This window comes from Salvelinus alpinus, chromosome 13 (assembly GCF_045679555.1).
Source record: "Salvelinus alpinus chromosome 13, SLU_Salpinus.1, whole genome shotgun sequence".
Taxonomy (NCBI): Eukaryota; Metazoa; Chordata; class Actinopteri; order Salmoniformes; family Salmonidae; genus Salvelinus; species Salvelinus alpinus.
In genome coordinates, this window is record NC_092098.1 from 49,118,247 (window position 1) to 49,135,370 (window position 17,124).

The 17,124-nt window shown below is 42.5% G+C and overlaps 1 protein-coding gene across 1 annotated transcript in view; it reads right to left on the reverse strand.

Annotated features, from left to right (window-relative positions):
• The window catches only part of LOC139536743 (teneurin-2-like), a 54,950-nt gene extending 38,948 nt beyond the window's left edge, over positions 1-16,002 (reverse strand). The window contains exon 1 of the mRNA XM_071337337.1: positions 15,321-16,002. The gene's annotated coding sequence lies outside the window, so the exon portion shown is untranslated. The remainder of the gene's footprint in view (positions 1-15,320) is intronic.
• Between the last annotated feature and the right edge of the window lie 1,122 nt (positions 16,003-17,124).

Consider the following 17,124-nt stretch of genomic DNA (forward strand, 5'->3'; position numbering starts at 1 on the left):
TAGGGTTAATGCCAGACCCAGTGTCTCCCCCAGCAGGCAGGGAATGTCAGGTCCTCTAGGTGAGTAGGGTTAATACCAGACCCAGTGTCTCCCCCAGCAGGCAGGGAATGTCAGGTCCTCTAGGGTGAGTAGGGTTAATGCCAAACCCAGTGTCTCCCCCAGCAGGCAGGGAATGTCATGTCCTCTAGGGTGAGTAGGGTTAATGCCAGACCAAGTGTCTCCCCCAGCAGGCAGGGAATGTCAGGTCCTCTAGGTGAGTAGGGTTAATGCCAGACCCCGTCACAGCTCCAATGACTTTTTGGCATTTCTCCAATTAGTCTTTCTAATTCAAACCACTGACAAACACTTCAGTTAACTACAAGTACTTTTTACATCTTGTATTGGCACTTTATCATATTAAGCTTTTGTGAAGAACATGTATATTTGACTGAAGCAATTTCACAGTGGCAGAGGGGGTCAAACATAGCATAGCATCAATGTATCAAGTGTAGGCTATATATATACACTGCTCAAAAAAATAAAGGGAACACTTAAACAACACAATGTAACTCCAAGTCAATCACACTTCTGTGAAATCAAACTGTCCACTTAGGAAGCAACACTGATTGACAATAAATTTCACATGCTGTTGTGCAAATGGAATAGACAAAAGGTGGAAATTATAGACAATTAGCAAGACACCCCCAATAAAGGAGTGATTCTGCAGGTGGTGACCACAGACCACTTCTCAGTTCAGAGCCCTGCAAAATGACCTCCAGCAGGCCACATGCACATTTGTGGCAGTGCTCCTCCTTGCACAAAGGCGGAGGTAGCGGTCCTGCTGCTGGGTTGTTGCCCTCCTACGGCCTTCTCCACGTCTCCTGATGTACTGGCCTGTCTCCTGGTAGCGCCTCCATGCTCTGGACACTACGCTGACAGACACAGCAAACCTTCTTGCCACAGCTCGCATTGATGTGCCATCCTGGATGAGCTGCACTACCTGAGCCACTTGTGTGGGTTGTAGACTCCGTCTCATGCTACCACTAGAGTGAGAGCACCGCCAGCATTCAAAAGTGACCAAAACATCAGTCAGGAAGCATAGGAACTGAGAAGTGGTCTGTGGTCACCACCTGCAGAATCACTCCTTTATTGGGGGTGTCTTGCTAATTGCCTATAATTTCCACCTTTTGTCTATTCCATTTGCACAACAGCATGTGAAATTTATTGTCAATCAGTGTTGCTTCCTAAGTGGACAGTTTGATTTCACAGAAGTGTGATTGACTTGGAGTTACATTGTGTTGTTTAAGTGTTCCCTTTATTTTTTTGAGCAGTGTATATTTATTTTTTATTTTACCTTTATTTAACTAGGCAAGTCAGTTAAGAACAACATCTTATTTACAATTTCCTACACCGGCCAAACCCTACACCGGACGACGCCGCCCAATCGACGATGCCCAATCACGGCCGGTTGTGATACAGCCTGGAATCGAACCAGGGTCTGTAAGTGACGCCTCTAGCACTGAGATGCAGTGCCTTAGACCGCTGCGCCAGACGGGAGCCCCCTGAATTGCTCTGAGACTCAGATTTTTTAAAATTAAAATCTATGCCAAAGCAAAAGCATTGATTTTCTAAGTTTAACAGACCATACAAACTCGGACTACTTTTAACAATTTACACTGAACATTTTGCAAAAACACATTTAGTGGGAAAACTGTGCAGATGCAAAGTTTGCTAATAGAATTTTAGCAAAATCTCCCTCAGTTTTATTGTGTGTAAAACGTAAAAATCTGCTTTGAATTATGATTCAACGATGTCTGCAGAAAGAACGGGGTGTCAGCTATGACATGAGGCATTGACTTAGATGTTTTTTTATTTTGGTTGTTGAACTACAGTAAGTGAAGTGGATTGACACCTGGTAACGGAATTGTGGTAATGGATTTCATCATGGGTCCCTGATCTGTACCACACATAAATGCATAATTATGAATATGAATGTCATTCTCATCATGGTGATGTATCTTAAATATGTACACAAAAAAGGTAGATATATGCAATATTATAATTTGCATATGTGGGTTTATTCTACACACTGGCTATTATATTAATGAGCTCTGCCCCCAAACAAGACCAAATTTGGTTGGTCTGGACCAAATCTGAACCAATTATAAACGTCTATGTTTCACAAGTTTGTACATCAAAGTACAGCATAGCAGAGCTCAGTAGAATACAGTACAGTACAGTACAGTACAGTAGAATACAGTACAGTACAGTAGAATACAGTACAGTACAGTAGAGTACAGTAGAATACAGTAGAGTACAGTAGAATACAGTACAGTACAGTAGAGTACAGTAGAATACAGTACAGTACAGTAGAGTACAGTAGAATACAGTACAGTACAGTAGAGTACAGTAGAGTACAGTAGAATACAGTACAGTACAGTACAGTACAGTAGAGTACAGTAGAGTACAGTAAAGTACAGAACAGTTCAGTACAGTTAATTAGAGTGCTCAACTCTAGTGTGCTCTACTGTGTACTGCACTGAATTCTACTGTACAGTGCTGTACTATACTCTACATTACTGTACTCTACAGTGCTGTACTATACTCGACATTACTGTACATTGCTGTACTCTACACTGTTGTACTATACTCTACATTACTGTACTCTACAGTGCTGTACTATACTCGACATTACTGTACATTACTGTACTCTACACTGTTGTACTATACTCTACATTACTGTACTCTACACTGTTGTACTATACTCTACATTACTGTACATTACTGTACTCCACAGTGCTGTACTATACTCTACATTACTGTACTCTACACTGTTGTACTATACTCTATATTACTGTACTCTACAGTGCTGTACTATACTCTACATTACTGTACTGTCCAAACTTGTGAACCCAACTGTGGTTAATGACTACTAGCCAATTCAAATGCAGAAATTCCGTTACAGATTTTTAAGAAATTTCCATTACCGATTTGGTAATGGATTTTTCAAGTTTTAATCACTTAATAATTCAAACAAAATTGATGGTCAGTAAAAACACTATAACAAATTGATATGTCTATCTTTACTTGTTACTTCTGTGATCTTTCATTATCCTCCCTCATGAGGGAGAGACATTTGAAAATACACTATATATACAAAAGTATGTGGACAACCCTTAAATTAGTGGATTTGGCTATTTCAGCCACACCCGTTGCTGACAGGTGTAGAAAATCGAGCACACAGCCATGTAATCTCCATAGACAAGCATTGGCAGTAGAATGGCCTTGCAGAAGAGCTCAGAGACATTCCTTTCCAACAGGTACCTTTCCAACAGGTTAGTTCGTAAAATTTCTGCCCTGCTAGAGCTGCCCCGGTCAACTGTAAGTGCTTTTATTGTGAAGTGGAAACGTCTAGGAGCAACAATGGCTCAGCCTCAAAGTGGTAGGCCACACAAGCTCACAGAATGGGACCGCTGAGTGCTGAAGCGCGTAAAAATAATTTGTCCTCGGTTGCAACACTCACTAGTGAGGTTCAAACTGCCTATGGAAGCAGCATCAGCACAATAACTGTTCGTCGGGAGCTTCATGAAATGGGTTTCAGCCGCACATAAGCCTAAGATCACTATGCACAGTGCCAAGTGTCGTGGGAGTGGTGTAAAGCTCGCCGCCATTGGACTCTGGAGCAGTAGAAAACATGTTCTCTAGAGTGATGAATCACGCTTCACCATCTGGCAGTCCGACAGACGAATCTGGGTTTGGCGGATGCCAGGAGGACGCTACCTGCCCCAATGCATAGTGCCAACTGTAAGGTTTGGTGGAGGAGGAATAATGGTCTGGGGCTGTATGTCATGGTTTGGGCTAGGCCCCTTAGTTCCAGTAAAGGGAAATCTTAACACTACAGTATACAATGACATTCTAGACGATTCTGTGCTTCCAACTTTCTGGCAAGAGTTTGGGGAAGGCCCTTTCCTGTTTCAGCAGGACAATGCGAGGTCTGTACAGAAATGGTTTATTGAGATCGGTGTGGAAGAACTTGACTGGCCTTTACAGAACCCTGACCTCAACCCCATCAAACATATTTGGGATTAATTGGAACTGCGAGCCAGACCTAATCACCCAACATCAGTGCACAACCTCACTAATGCTCTTGTGGCTGAATGGTATGCTTTAACATGGAAAAAAATAACTATTTTGACTGGAGCTCCGTGAATAACACTTTACACATTTAGCAGACGCTCTTATCCAGAGCGATTCGGGTTAAGTGCCTTGCTCAAGGGCACGTCGACAGATGTTTCAACTAGTCGGCTCACAGATTTGAACCAGTGACCTTTATGGTTACTGGCACAACTCTCTTAACCGCTAGGCTATTATTATTAAGTCTTTAGATATGGCATTGAGTAGCTTAAGATGTGAACCGACAGCATCAGAACTATTTATTTACTCCTGTTCTACCTTTGTTTTCCGTCTCACTGCTAAACATGCACATATATCCATATCACGCTACCTCTCAGCCTCCTCAGCACCTGCCTGCTTCACAGACACTGTATTTTCAACAAGAACAAAGTCCACTGTCCCCATTAACCCCTCCCACACACACACACAGACAAAAAATGCACACACACACACACACACACTACAATCTCTCCTCATATCTGTACACAGTGCTGCCTACCTAATAGCTCCCTTGCCCCCCCCCCCCCCCCCACCGCCTTCAGACAAAAAAAAATACGTACCTTCGAAGAAATGGACAAACATCAGACAACGTGTGTGACTCTCTGACGTGACCCCTTCTGCCCCTTCATTTATCTGACCGCTGCTCAACAACCTACGCCTACTGAAAACACTAAATGAGAAAAGATAAGTCAATGTATTAACCCGTGACATTGCATATTTTCCATAGAAGAACATGATCATCCTAATTGAAACACCTTCTTAACAACCACTCTAGTGTTAATGTGGAAATGAAAATTATGCACCGTCATGCTGCTTGTTTTTACTCCTGGTTCTCTTCTACCCAGAGGCCAAGTGAGCAGTGAGCACTCAGCACTGATCTGAATTCATTTAGATAGTGTACTTACTAACTAAAGTATACAGACAGGGGCCTTGCCTCCAACTACCCTCTTCCCACTACACACTGTGTGACTGCACAGCGCTGCCATAGAATTAGATATGATAGGAATAATTACATTCATATTAACCAGTGGAAAATGTCAATCTTAAAGGGATAGTTCATGCAAAATCTATATTTGGGTCAAATTACCCTTACCTCCAGTTGTCTGAAGGCCCGTGGATTAGCATATTAGCATTATTAGATGTCATGAATGGAAACAGAGAAACCGATGTGAGTAAAGCTGCAATGCAAACCGAAACTTCATCAAAAACACTTCAAACTAGGTTTGGTAGTGTTGATACTCGATGAATCTGTTCGTGGTTTCTTCACAGCTGTGGCGTAAAGTACTTAAGTAAAAATACTTAAGTATTTATTTTGGCTATCTGTACTTTACTATTTATATTTTTTACAACTTTGACTTTTACTCCACTACATTCCTGAAGAAAATAATGTAGTTTTTACTCCATACATTTTCCCTGACACCCAAAAGTACTCATTACATGTTGAATGCTTAGCAGGAGAGGAAAATGGTCCAATTCACACACTTATCAAGAGAACATCCCTACTGCCTCTGATCTGGTAGACTTACGAAACACAAATGCATCTTTTGTAAATGATGTCTGAGTGTTGGAGTGTTGGAGTGTTGGAGTGTTCCCCTGGCTATCTGTAATGATGTCTGAGTGTTGGAGTGTGTCCCTGGCTATCTGTAATGATGTCTGAGTGTTGGAGTGTGCCCCTGGCTATCTGTAATGATGTCTGAGTGTTGGAGTGTTCCCCTGGCTATCTGTAATGATGTCTGAGTGTTGGAGTGTGTCCCTGGCTATCTGTAATGATGTCTGAGTGTTGGAGTGTGCCCCTGGCTATCCGTAATGATGTCTGAGTGTTGGAGTGTGCCCCTGGCCATCTGTAATGATGTCTGAGTGTTGGAGTGTGCCCCTGGCTATCCGTAATGATGTCTGAGTGTTGGAGTGTGCCCCTGGCCATCTGTAATGATGTCTGAGTGTTGGAGTGTGCCCCTGGCCATCTGTAATGATGTCTGAGTGTTGGAGTGTGCCCCTGGCTATCCGTAATGATGTCTGAGTGTTGGAGTGTGCCCCTGGCCATCTGTAATGATGTCTGAGTGTTGGAGTGTGCCCCTGGCTATCCGTAATGATGTCTGAGTGTTGGAGTGTGCCCCTGACTATCTGTAATGATGTCTGAGTGTTGGAGTGTGCCCCTGGCTATCCGTAATGATGTCTGAGTGTTGGAGTGTGCCCCTGGCCATCTGTAATGATGTCTGAGTGTTGGAGTGTGCCCCTGGCTATCCGTAATGATGTCTGAGTGTTGGAGTGTGCCCCTGGCCATCTGTAATGATGTCTGAGTGTTGGAGTGTGCCCCTGGCTATCCGTAATGATGTCTGAGTGTTGGAGTGTGCCCCTGACTATCTGTAATGATGTCTGAGTGTTGGAGTGTGCCCCTGGCTATCCGTAATGATGTCTGAGTGTTGGAGTGTGTCCCTGGCTATCCGTAATGATGTCTGAGTGTTGGAGTGTGCCCCTGACTATCTGTAATGATGTCTGAGTGTTGGAGTGTGCCCCTGGCTATCTGTAATGATGTCTGAGTGTTGGAGTGTGCCCCTGGCTATCTGTAATGATGTCTGAGTGTTGGAGTGTGCCCCTGGCTATCCGTAATGATGTCTGAGTGTTGGAGTATGCCCCTGGCCATCTGTAATGATGTCTGAGTGTTGGAGTGTGCCCCTGGCTATCTGTAATGATGTCTGAGTGTTGGAGTGTGCCCCTGGCTATCTGTAATGATGTCTGAGTGTTGGAGTGTGCCCCTGGCTATCTGTAATGATGTCTGAGTGTTGGAGTGTGCCCCTGGCTATCTGTAATGATGTCTGAGTGTTGGAGTGTGCCCCTGGCTATCTGTAATGATGTCTGAGTGTTGGAGTGTGCCCCTGACTATCTGTAATGATGTCTGAGTGTTGGAGTGTGCCCCTGGCTATCCGTAATGATGTCTGAGTGTTGGAGTGTGCCCCTGGCTATCTGTAATGATGTCTGAGTGTTGGAGTGTGCCCCTGGCTATCTGTAATGATGTCTGAGTGTTGGAGTGTGCCCCTGACTATCTGTAATGATGTCTGAGTGTTGGAGTGTGCCCCTGACTATCTGTAATGATGTCTGAGTGTTGGAGTGTGCCCCTGACTATCTGTAATGATGTCTGAGTGTTGGAGTGTGCCCCTGGCTATCTGTAATGATGTCTGAGTGTTGGAGTGTGCCCCTGGCCATCTGTAATGATGTCTGAGTGTTGGAGTGTGCCCCTGGCTATCCATACATTTGCTTAAAGGAATTTGAAATGATTTATACTTTTACTTTTGATATTTAAGTATATTTTAGCAATTACATTTACTTTTGATACTTAAGTATACTTAAAACCAAATACTTTTCCCAAATACTTTTTGACTTTTACTCAAGTAGTATTTTACTAGGTGACTCACTATTATTTGAGTAATTTTCTATTAAAAGGTATCTTTATATTTACTTAAGTAGTATTTTACTAGGTGACACTTTTACTTCAGTAATTTTCAATTAAAAGGTATCTTTACTTTTACTCAAGTATGACAACTAGATACTTTTTCTACCACTGCTTCCCAGTGAGAATGTTCTTATTTTTTAAATAGATTAGAATTTTCAAACACTCTAAAATCATGTTTTACCGGTCAGTTTAGCACACATCTGGAAGTCAAGCCTCATCTGCCTCAGAGGGACAATATCATCACTGGAAGTCAAGCCTCATCTGCCCCAGAGGGACAATATCATCACTGGAAGTCAAGCCTCATCTGCCCCAGAGGGACAATATCATCACTGGAAGTCAAGCCTCATCTGCCCCAGAGGGACAATATCATCACTGGAAGTCAAGCCTCATCTGCCCCAGAGGGACAATATCATCACTGGAAGTCAAGCCTCATCTGCCCCAGAGGGACAATATCATCACTGGAAGTCAAGCCTCATCTGCCCCAGAGGGACAATATCATCACTGGAAGTCAAGCCTCATCTGCCCCAGAGGGACAATATCATCACTGGAAGTCAAGCCTCATCTGCCCCAGAGGGACAATATCATCACTGGAAGTCAAGCCTCATCTGCCCCAGAGGGACAATATCATCACTGGAAGTCAAGCCTCATCTGCCCCAGAGGGACAATATCATCACTGGAAGTCAAGCCTCATCTGCCCCAGAGGGACAATATCATCACTGGAAGTCAAGCCTCATCTGCCCCAGAGGGACAATATCATCACTGGAAGTCAAGCCTCATCTGCCCCAGAGGGACAATATCATCACTGGAAGTCAAGCCTCATCTGCCCCAGAGGGACAATATCATCACTGGAAGTCAAGCCTCATCTGCCCCAGAGGGACAATATCATCACTGGAAGTCAAGCCTCATCTGCCCCAGAGGGACAATATCATCACTGGAAGTCAAGCCTCATCTGCCCCAGAGGGACAATATCATCACTGGAAGTCAAGCCTCATCTGCCCCAGAGGGACAATATCATCACTGGAAGTCAAGCCTCATCTGCCCCAGAGGGACAATATCATCACTGGAAGTCAAGCCTCATCTGCCCCAGAGGGACAATATCATCACTGGAAGTCAAGCCTCATCTGCCCCAGAGGGACAATATCATCACTGGAAGTCAAGCCTCATCTGCCCCAGAGGGACAATATCATCACTGGAAGTCAAGCCTCATCTGCCCCAGAGGGACAATATCATCACTGGAAGTCAAGCCTCATCTGCCCCAGAGGGACAATATCATCACTGGAAGTCAAGCCTCATCTGCCCCAGAGGGACAATATCATCACTGGAAGTCAAGCCTCATCTGCCCCAGAGGGACAATATCATCACTGGAAGTCAAGCCTCATCTGCCCCAGAGGGACAATATCATCACTGGAAGTCAAGCCTCATCTGCCCCAGAGGGACAATATCATCACTGGAAGTCAAGCCTCATCTGCCCCAGAGGGACAATATCATCACTGGAAGTCAAGCCTCATCTGCCCCAGAGGGACAATATCATCACTGGAAGTCAAGCCTCATCTGCCCCAGAGGGACAATATCATCACTGGAAGTCAAGCCTCATCTGCCCCAGAGGGACAATATCATCACTGGAAGTCAAGCCTCATCTGCCCCAGAGGGACAATATCATCACTGGAAGTCAAGCCTCATCTGCCCCAGAGGGACAATATCATCACTGGAAGTCAAGCCTCATCTGCCCCAGAGGGACAATATCATCACTGGAAGACGCATACAGAGGCTGTGGTTACGCAGGGAAATAGTTCCATTTCCAAATTGCAGCGTTTATTTCAGCATTATGCATGTAAAAACAAAATCATAATAATTGGAGAAAGTGTCGGTTTGCAGTGCAGCTTTGCTAACATCGGTTCGGCTATTTCCATTCTTGAAATCTGACGATGCTAATACGCTAACTCCAGGCTGTAGCCAGAAGTAAATAATAGATTACTGTGGATACCGGTCACCATGGGCCTTCAGACAACTGAAGGTAAGGGTCATTTGACCCAAATATAGATTTTGCATGAACTATCCCTTTAAACTTGACATTTTCTCTTTTTGATTAATATGAAAGCAATTATTTCTACCATATCTAATTCTGTACAGCGCTGTGCAGTCACACAGGGTGTAGTGGGAAGCGGGTAGTTGGAGGCTAGATCCTGTCTGTATACTGTAGCATTGGGCCAGTAAATGAATGCTTGCTGGTTTGAATACCCGAAATCTGTCGATGTACCCTTGAGCAAGGCACTTAACCTTCATTTGCTCCAGGGGCGCCGTACTTCTATGGCTGACCGTTGTAAAAACAACACATATCACTGCACCTTTCCGGTGTATGTGACAGTAAAATTTTAATGAATTCTGATCAGTGCTCACTGCTCCCTCTGGGTAGGGAAGAACTAGGAGAAAAAGACCCAGCATGACAGTGCATAATTTCCAACACCACACATTAACACAAACGTCTTTGATTGTCTCGTTAGAGTAAAAACATAATGTTCAAATTCATTAATACAACGTTTCTTCAGACTATAATTACAATTTGTGGGTAATTTCCTTGACTGATAAGGCATGCACAGTACCTTGGAGGGGTTAAGATGGAGAGTGGACTAAAATAGAGCTACTTGATTCTCTCATTCTGAACACATGTGGATTTCCATTGGCTTCAGGGGCACAAAGGCTGTCCAGTGAATTGAACATGTTCAATTCTGACTAGACTAAATAAGCTCAGTACAGTATGTTCATTAAACACCAGCTGTACCAATGGAGGCTGGTGGGAGGAGCTATAGGAGGACAGGCTCATTGTAATAGCTGGAATGGAATTCATGGAACGGGGTCGAACATGTGGTTTCCATACGTTTGACGTGTTTGATACCGTTAAATTAATTCCATTCCAGCCATTACAATAAGCCTGTCCTCCTATAGCTCCTCCCATCAGCCTCCAGTGATCTGTACAGTGTAATACAATCTGGACAAGGCCATTCTGAATAGAGAGTATGTTCATTTACAACACGTCAGGTTGATTCACCATCCGTCCAAAAAGTGACCAACTTTATCCATCTTGAGGAATTTTAAGTCCTAAAATATCTTTCAAAATACGATCCGTCAGCCTAAAAGCATATAGTTAAATATTTAGCTGGTTTAAAAAGCATATCCTCTGTCACTTGACTTGTCTATGAAAAGGAAATATCATAAGAAAAGGTTCAGCCCGAAAAGTTCAATAATTCCAGCGGAGCGGCAGCAGCTAGGGAGCGAGACCGGGAGAACCAGAAATCAATGTTCGTTGAGGAGTTATTTAGAACGTGGAGTGTTCTAGAACTGGATAATTGATTGCACTCGTGTTAATTGAGACTACAGTATGTTTCAATTCCCTTCAAGGAAACACTTGACTGTGCAGAAATACAACAGTTTATATCAGGCGTCTCCAACCTTTTCTAGCATGAGAGCTACTTTTAAAAAATGAAATGTGTTTTTTTTAATGCTTCCATTCTTCTCTTCTCTTCTACCCTGCAACTCTTCACTGGGTCCTTGGTGTAAAATTATGTTCAATAAACAACTCTAGGTATTTACCTGAAATCTGTGTTCATTCTCGTTTTTTTTCTCCCTTCTGTTTTCTACTCTCAATATTACAATTATACATAGAGTAAACAACCAACATGGATGTTCTGAGTCCATGTCCATGCTTAAATCACATCAGAAGATGATTCATTTAGATTTTTGAGTGTAATTCCCCTTTAATTGCGCAACGTGGAATGTGCCGGTCTGGCGGTGTTTCTGCTGTTAGGCCTACTGCTGCAGCACATGTCACGGCAGAGCTTGCTAAACAATCGCTACCCAATTGATCAAAATAATCATGGAATAGTTTAGTCAGAGAAAGCCTACTTTGCAGTTAATATTTAATTGATAAGGTTGTGGAAGAAAGTCATTTATATTAATCCGACTATACTGTACACTTTAATCGCATTATTGTTTGCATGTGACCGTACTCACTAACTGGCTACATACAGGGTGATAGACAAACGCGCGCACCAAACAGACATACGGGCAATATTGCTGGAAATTAACCGGCACATATTGTGTTACGCTTGGCTTTTTAAGCCAATAGTGGCTAACCAGCGGTGGGATAATGTCAATGTGGCTTTGATTGGATAGTACCCGGGAGCTTTATGTTTGACAGTTGCAATGGAACACATGAAACAATTAATGTAGCCTTTCAGAATTGATTGGCAAGATACTCATAAGTGGGCTGCGAGCTACTGGTAACTTGCGATCTACATGTTGGAGACCCCTGGTTTATATAATAACTTAGCTAAAAGGCCTCTTTAGGTAATGTCTGAGTTCAAAATGTCTGAGACAATATTCCATTGCCAAAACAGGCTAAATTGACAGGCCTAAAATGTACTGTCTAACAAGGTGTGTGGCTAAAAACATATATTTTAATAGCATGAATACTGCAATTACTTAATGAGATACTATCTGGAGAAAAAAAATAGTTTGTTGAGCATTGAAGATTTGATTTCTTTCTTTGCAAGGACTGTTATCAGCAGTGAAATCGATTCAGGCTGTATTTTATATGTGCTCTGTTGCGTCAAGACCTCTCCTTCGTGCTTTACCAAAGCGACACAGATAGGGCGTTGAAGGGAACACGGGCGTTGAACACTACTCAAAATATCTAAATATTCATAAGAGCAGGAGAAGCTGATCCACCTCCTCCCAAGTACTAATAAGGCAATATATTCTACTGAAGCCAAGGGCAGAGCTGGTCGACTCGATCCAAACAAATTAACACATGAATTAAACAGCAGCATAAGGGAGAAAGATTCAGTAATGCACTGTATGTACAGTAGATAAATGGGTCAGCCGTGTAGACATGTAAATGGAGAGAGGTCAGACGGAGACAAGGCGGGCCTTTAGATCTCACACACAGGAAAACACCAGGTCACCATGTCTATCAACAAATGGGAGCGAGCGGAACACTACTGCACTGTGAACTCATTCTGGCACTACCGTCTGTACTAATGCATTAAGGATATTGAACAAACCCTATATCTCTTAATCCTCTAATCTGTACAAACCAGGGAATTTGATGCCTGCATTTGTCAGGCTGGGGATTCAAAGGCCACACTGATAACACATGTACATCACATGTACAACATACCCCCCCCCAAAGAGATCTCCACATGCACACAATGCCAATATCATCAGCTGTGATTTATGGAAAGCTGTCATGCTGATGTGACTGCAATGGAAAATGCTGGTTGAGTGAGGAGGCACAGGTGTAGCATGGACGATAGTATCTGACATACTGTATCCATCGTTATCAGTGTGAGCAGAAGACAGAGCAGGATAACTAATCAACCAATGAACTGCTGTGTGTATCACCTGAGTGACTAATCAACCAATGCACTGCTGTGTGTATCATATGAGTGACTAATCAACCAATGAACTGCTGTATGTATCACCTGAGTGACTAATCAACCAATGCACTGCTGTGTGTATCATATGAGTGACTAATCAACCAATGAACTTCTGTATGTATCACCTGAGTGACTAATCAACCAATGAACTGCTGTGTGTATCATATGAGTGACTAATCAACCAATGCACTGCTGTGTGTATCACCTGAGTGACTAATCAACCACTGAACTGCTGTGTGTATCACATGAGTGAATAATCAACCAATGAACTGCTGTGTGTATCATATGAGTGACTAATCAACCAATGCACTGCTGTGTGTATCACCTGAGTGACTAATCAACCACTGAACTGCTGTGTGTATCACATGAGTGAATAATCAACCAATGAACTGCTGTGTGTATCATATGAGTGACTAATCAACCAATGCACTGCTGTGTGTATCGCCTGAGTGACTAATCAACCAATGAACTGCTGTGTGTATCACATGAGTGAATAATCAACCAATGAACTGCTGTGTGTATCATATGAGTGTGGACTAGAGTCACTACACTACTTCATTCCAGAGGTCTATGTAGCTTATAAAATTAAAATATGCAGAACTAATTTGAATATGAATTTATGGATGTAAAGACTTGTCGCTTGGTCAAGAGAAAGATAACACCATTTGTGGTAATCATATTGTTTACATTTAAAAGGAGTTGTCACTCCTATGCAAGCTTAGTTTGTGACCAGGACCAGCATATTATGATTGTGTGTTCTAACAGCTTAAAGGGTGACATTAATCTGAGTTATCAACCGTCTCCTTGGGAACCCATGAAGTGCATAAACATATCTGCTTTGCAGTGGCTAGAGTGGAGTGTGTGGAGTGCTGCTGCTCTTTTCCAAGGTGGGATGCCCAGTGAGCCATGGCAGAGGGCTGACACTGTATGATGGAGCTCAGCCCAGGAGCACAGACCACCAGCTCTCAATCACCATAGGGGGGACGTGAAATCTCATCTGAGCAAGTGCCAAGAAGAGGTGGGGTGGGTGGGGGGGGGGGGGGTGTAGGATTAATGTGGAAGCTCCCTTTATGTAATCCTCTTGTTTTCTTGGCGATAAAGCACTACCCTAGCATAGAGATGTTGTTAGGCTTGGATTACTCCTTTAAGAGCTCTGACTGGACTTCAGCACTGCAAGTTGGACAGCTGTTATGATTAATGTTCCCTATGCTGGTGATAACTGCCTGGTATCATTCAACCTCAAATAACCTATTACTTGATGACGCTGGCCCAAAGCTGACACTAGGCTGATGAACAGTAATAGAGGCATTTCAGATTGCCATAGACGGCGTGTAGTAAACACAAACTGGAAAGGTTAACTGAACTCTACTCTTCATTGATCTCTGAAATTTAGGAGACTGGATCTAAAACCCGAATGCATTAAATGTCCAATGTATTCCTAAATACTGGACTCCTTTATAGTGGAAAGGTTCTGCTGACTTGTGTGTCCTTGATTCACTGGGGATAGTTTGTGTAAATACAATATCATGTGCCTGAAATGTAAAAAAAAAAAGAACGAGTGGACTGGACACAAATGATCTAGACAGAGCACCTTCCCACAGAACTAAACTTATTCAGACATCACGTGATGGGGCTATTGACGTTCAATGGAACGGAACCATCTGCTCTGGACAGTAAACACACGAATGGCTGTGGAGAGAGAGGATTATGTTTCTGGATATAGATGGCGATTGAACTCGTAAAATGACTGTAGGTTGTTTGCAATCAATATCGGAGCAAAAAAAATAAAAATAAAGTGAGAATAGATTCCATTGGAAGTTGAGAGGGAGTAAAAACAGCGACCTTGGTAAATAGACCTGGGTCTTCATGATTATGGTGCAAGAACGCAGCATGAATCACAAACGCTCAGAGACATGACAGGGAGTCGTTCGCTTGGTCAATGGCCCTGTGTGGCTACTCACGATTTAGTCCCATTAAACCAATACAGTACGGTGAAATATATACGACTGAAAGGCTTCACCCACTTATTCGGGTTTTCTTGGGCACGTGTACACAAAGTTGACAGGGTGTGCGACATTGAACTGCTATTGGGTTTCTCCGCATCACAATAACCTGCCCCATCAGCACCACACTGTCCAAGTCTGCTAGGCTGATAAGCGCATTCCTATACATTTGAGACACTAAGAACGCTGTCAGTCACGATTTAAAAAAATATATAATAACATTACAAGTCATCTTGGTCCCAGCAAGCTATATTTAAAAGTATAAGCAAGAGTCTTTCTTACCTTCTTTTTATTAATTTTTTTACAAATACGTGCTTTGTTTCACTGCGTCGTTCTGTCACAGCATCAGTATGAAGAACTTTAGTCCCCTCGGAAACACGCGGTCCTGTCGTGAGTGTTTATTTCGCTTCGTTGCTTTCAGTAAAATGCAGCTTTTGTTTTTTATGAGAGTAAAGGATAGAGAAGCATATAATAATCTTTAAAGTATTAATGACTACCAACGACTCACTCAGATGAATGGGCTTCTAGACATGGACGGTTAAGGTTGAAGAACAGTCAGTATTCGGGCTTCCCTTGTAAACAAACGCACGCGAGGTTAAGCATCAACCTATTCTACACCGCGAGCCCGCATGAGCCGCATAGAGCTAAAAGACGGTTGGAATCTACCATCCTCAGCGGAGAGGGTCGATCTACTGTATAGGCTATATAGCCCAGAGATGCATTGACATATATCTAATAATTGTAATGTCTCTCTTACTTACTGAAGAAGCATAGGCCTATAATTGGTTTTCGATCAAAGTAAAATATACTTTTGCAGTCCTGAGTCCTGACTATTGGAAACATAAGCATTTTTTTTCGATATACTGTACTTCCTATAATTCAGGACATTATCATCTAGATCAGAATTTCCCAAACATCTCCCGTTACGCCCATCCGTTCCCTTTATTTGATTTATTCCAATAATAGCACGCCTGATTCAACTAGTCAACTAATCACTAAACCCACGCTCAGTAGAAGCAGATGTGCTAGCGCTACTGCACTGGACTTGATCAAACAAGTCAAACGACAGGGCTTCGCTTAAGAGACCAGATCAGGCTCAATTGGTAGCGCATGGCGCTTGCAACGCCAGGGTTGTGGGTTCGATTCCCATGGGGGACCATTACAAAAACATCACCTTAATCTGTCAAATTAGCGCCAATGTAAAAAAACAAAACAGAAAAACAACAGCCTCAATTTTTTCTGGAAGACTTTATTGCTATAACTCCCTGTCTCGACCTTGATAGTGACAGATTGTGTTCATTTTGCACACAGTGGAGATACACGTGAAAACGAATATATCACAGGTTTAATAAATGCATTAAATTTAACAAAGGCATTACAGAGATATTGATTTAAATGATTTATAAAGCGAGGGGAGGGAGGTCCTTTGGCTTTACTGCAGGATCATAAATAATGGACGCTCTCAACTCCCACTGATCAATATTCTCTTCAATTTTGAACCAAAATGCACAATTAATATGTCCACCATAAGGATTCCTGTCAGTGTGTCCATGAAGTATTGCAATTTAACTACCCCCTTCTTTTCTATTTTCTATCCGGGATTGCATTAGTGTTTACAGAGGGATATTAGATGACATAGATAAACTTGTATCACTTATAATTACTGAAAGATGAAAACAAATACTAACTTATTTAAAGTAATATGCCAGCGATAGATGTCCTTGAAGAGTGGATAAACTGTGGGATTAATGGATAGGCATAGATATATTTAAAATCTCATTGGAGTAACAAAAAAATCAAATCATTAATGAGATTTTAATAGGCCCCAAAATTTAAACCAAAAATAATTGTTTTTTTACTGGTCACGTCAGTAATCAGGGTTGCATTGGAAGCTCTTAGTTTGACTTTTATGGCGTATTATTTGACTGATTGTTTGTGGTGCAGACAACAAATTACTGCTATCTTATTAGCAATCCATGCCTTACGGCCAATTGGCCACACAGACGAATGCACAGTCATTCTACCCTCTAATTAAAATGGTGACAACGAAAAGATCAAGTCTGTATTTTACTTTTCTTTTCAATTA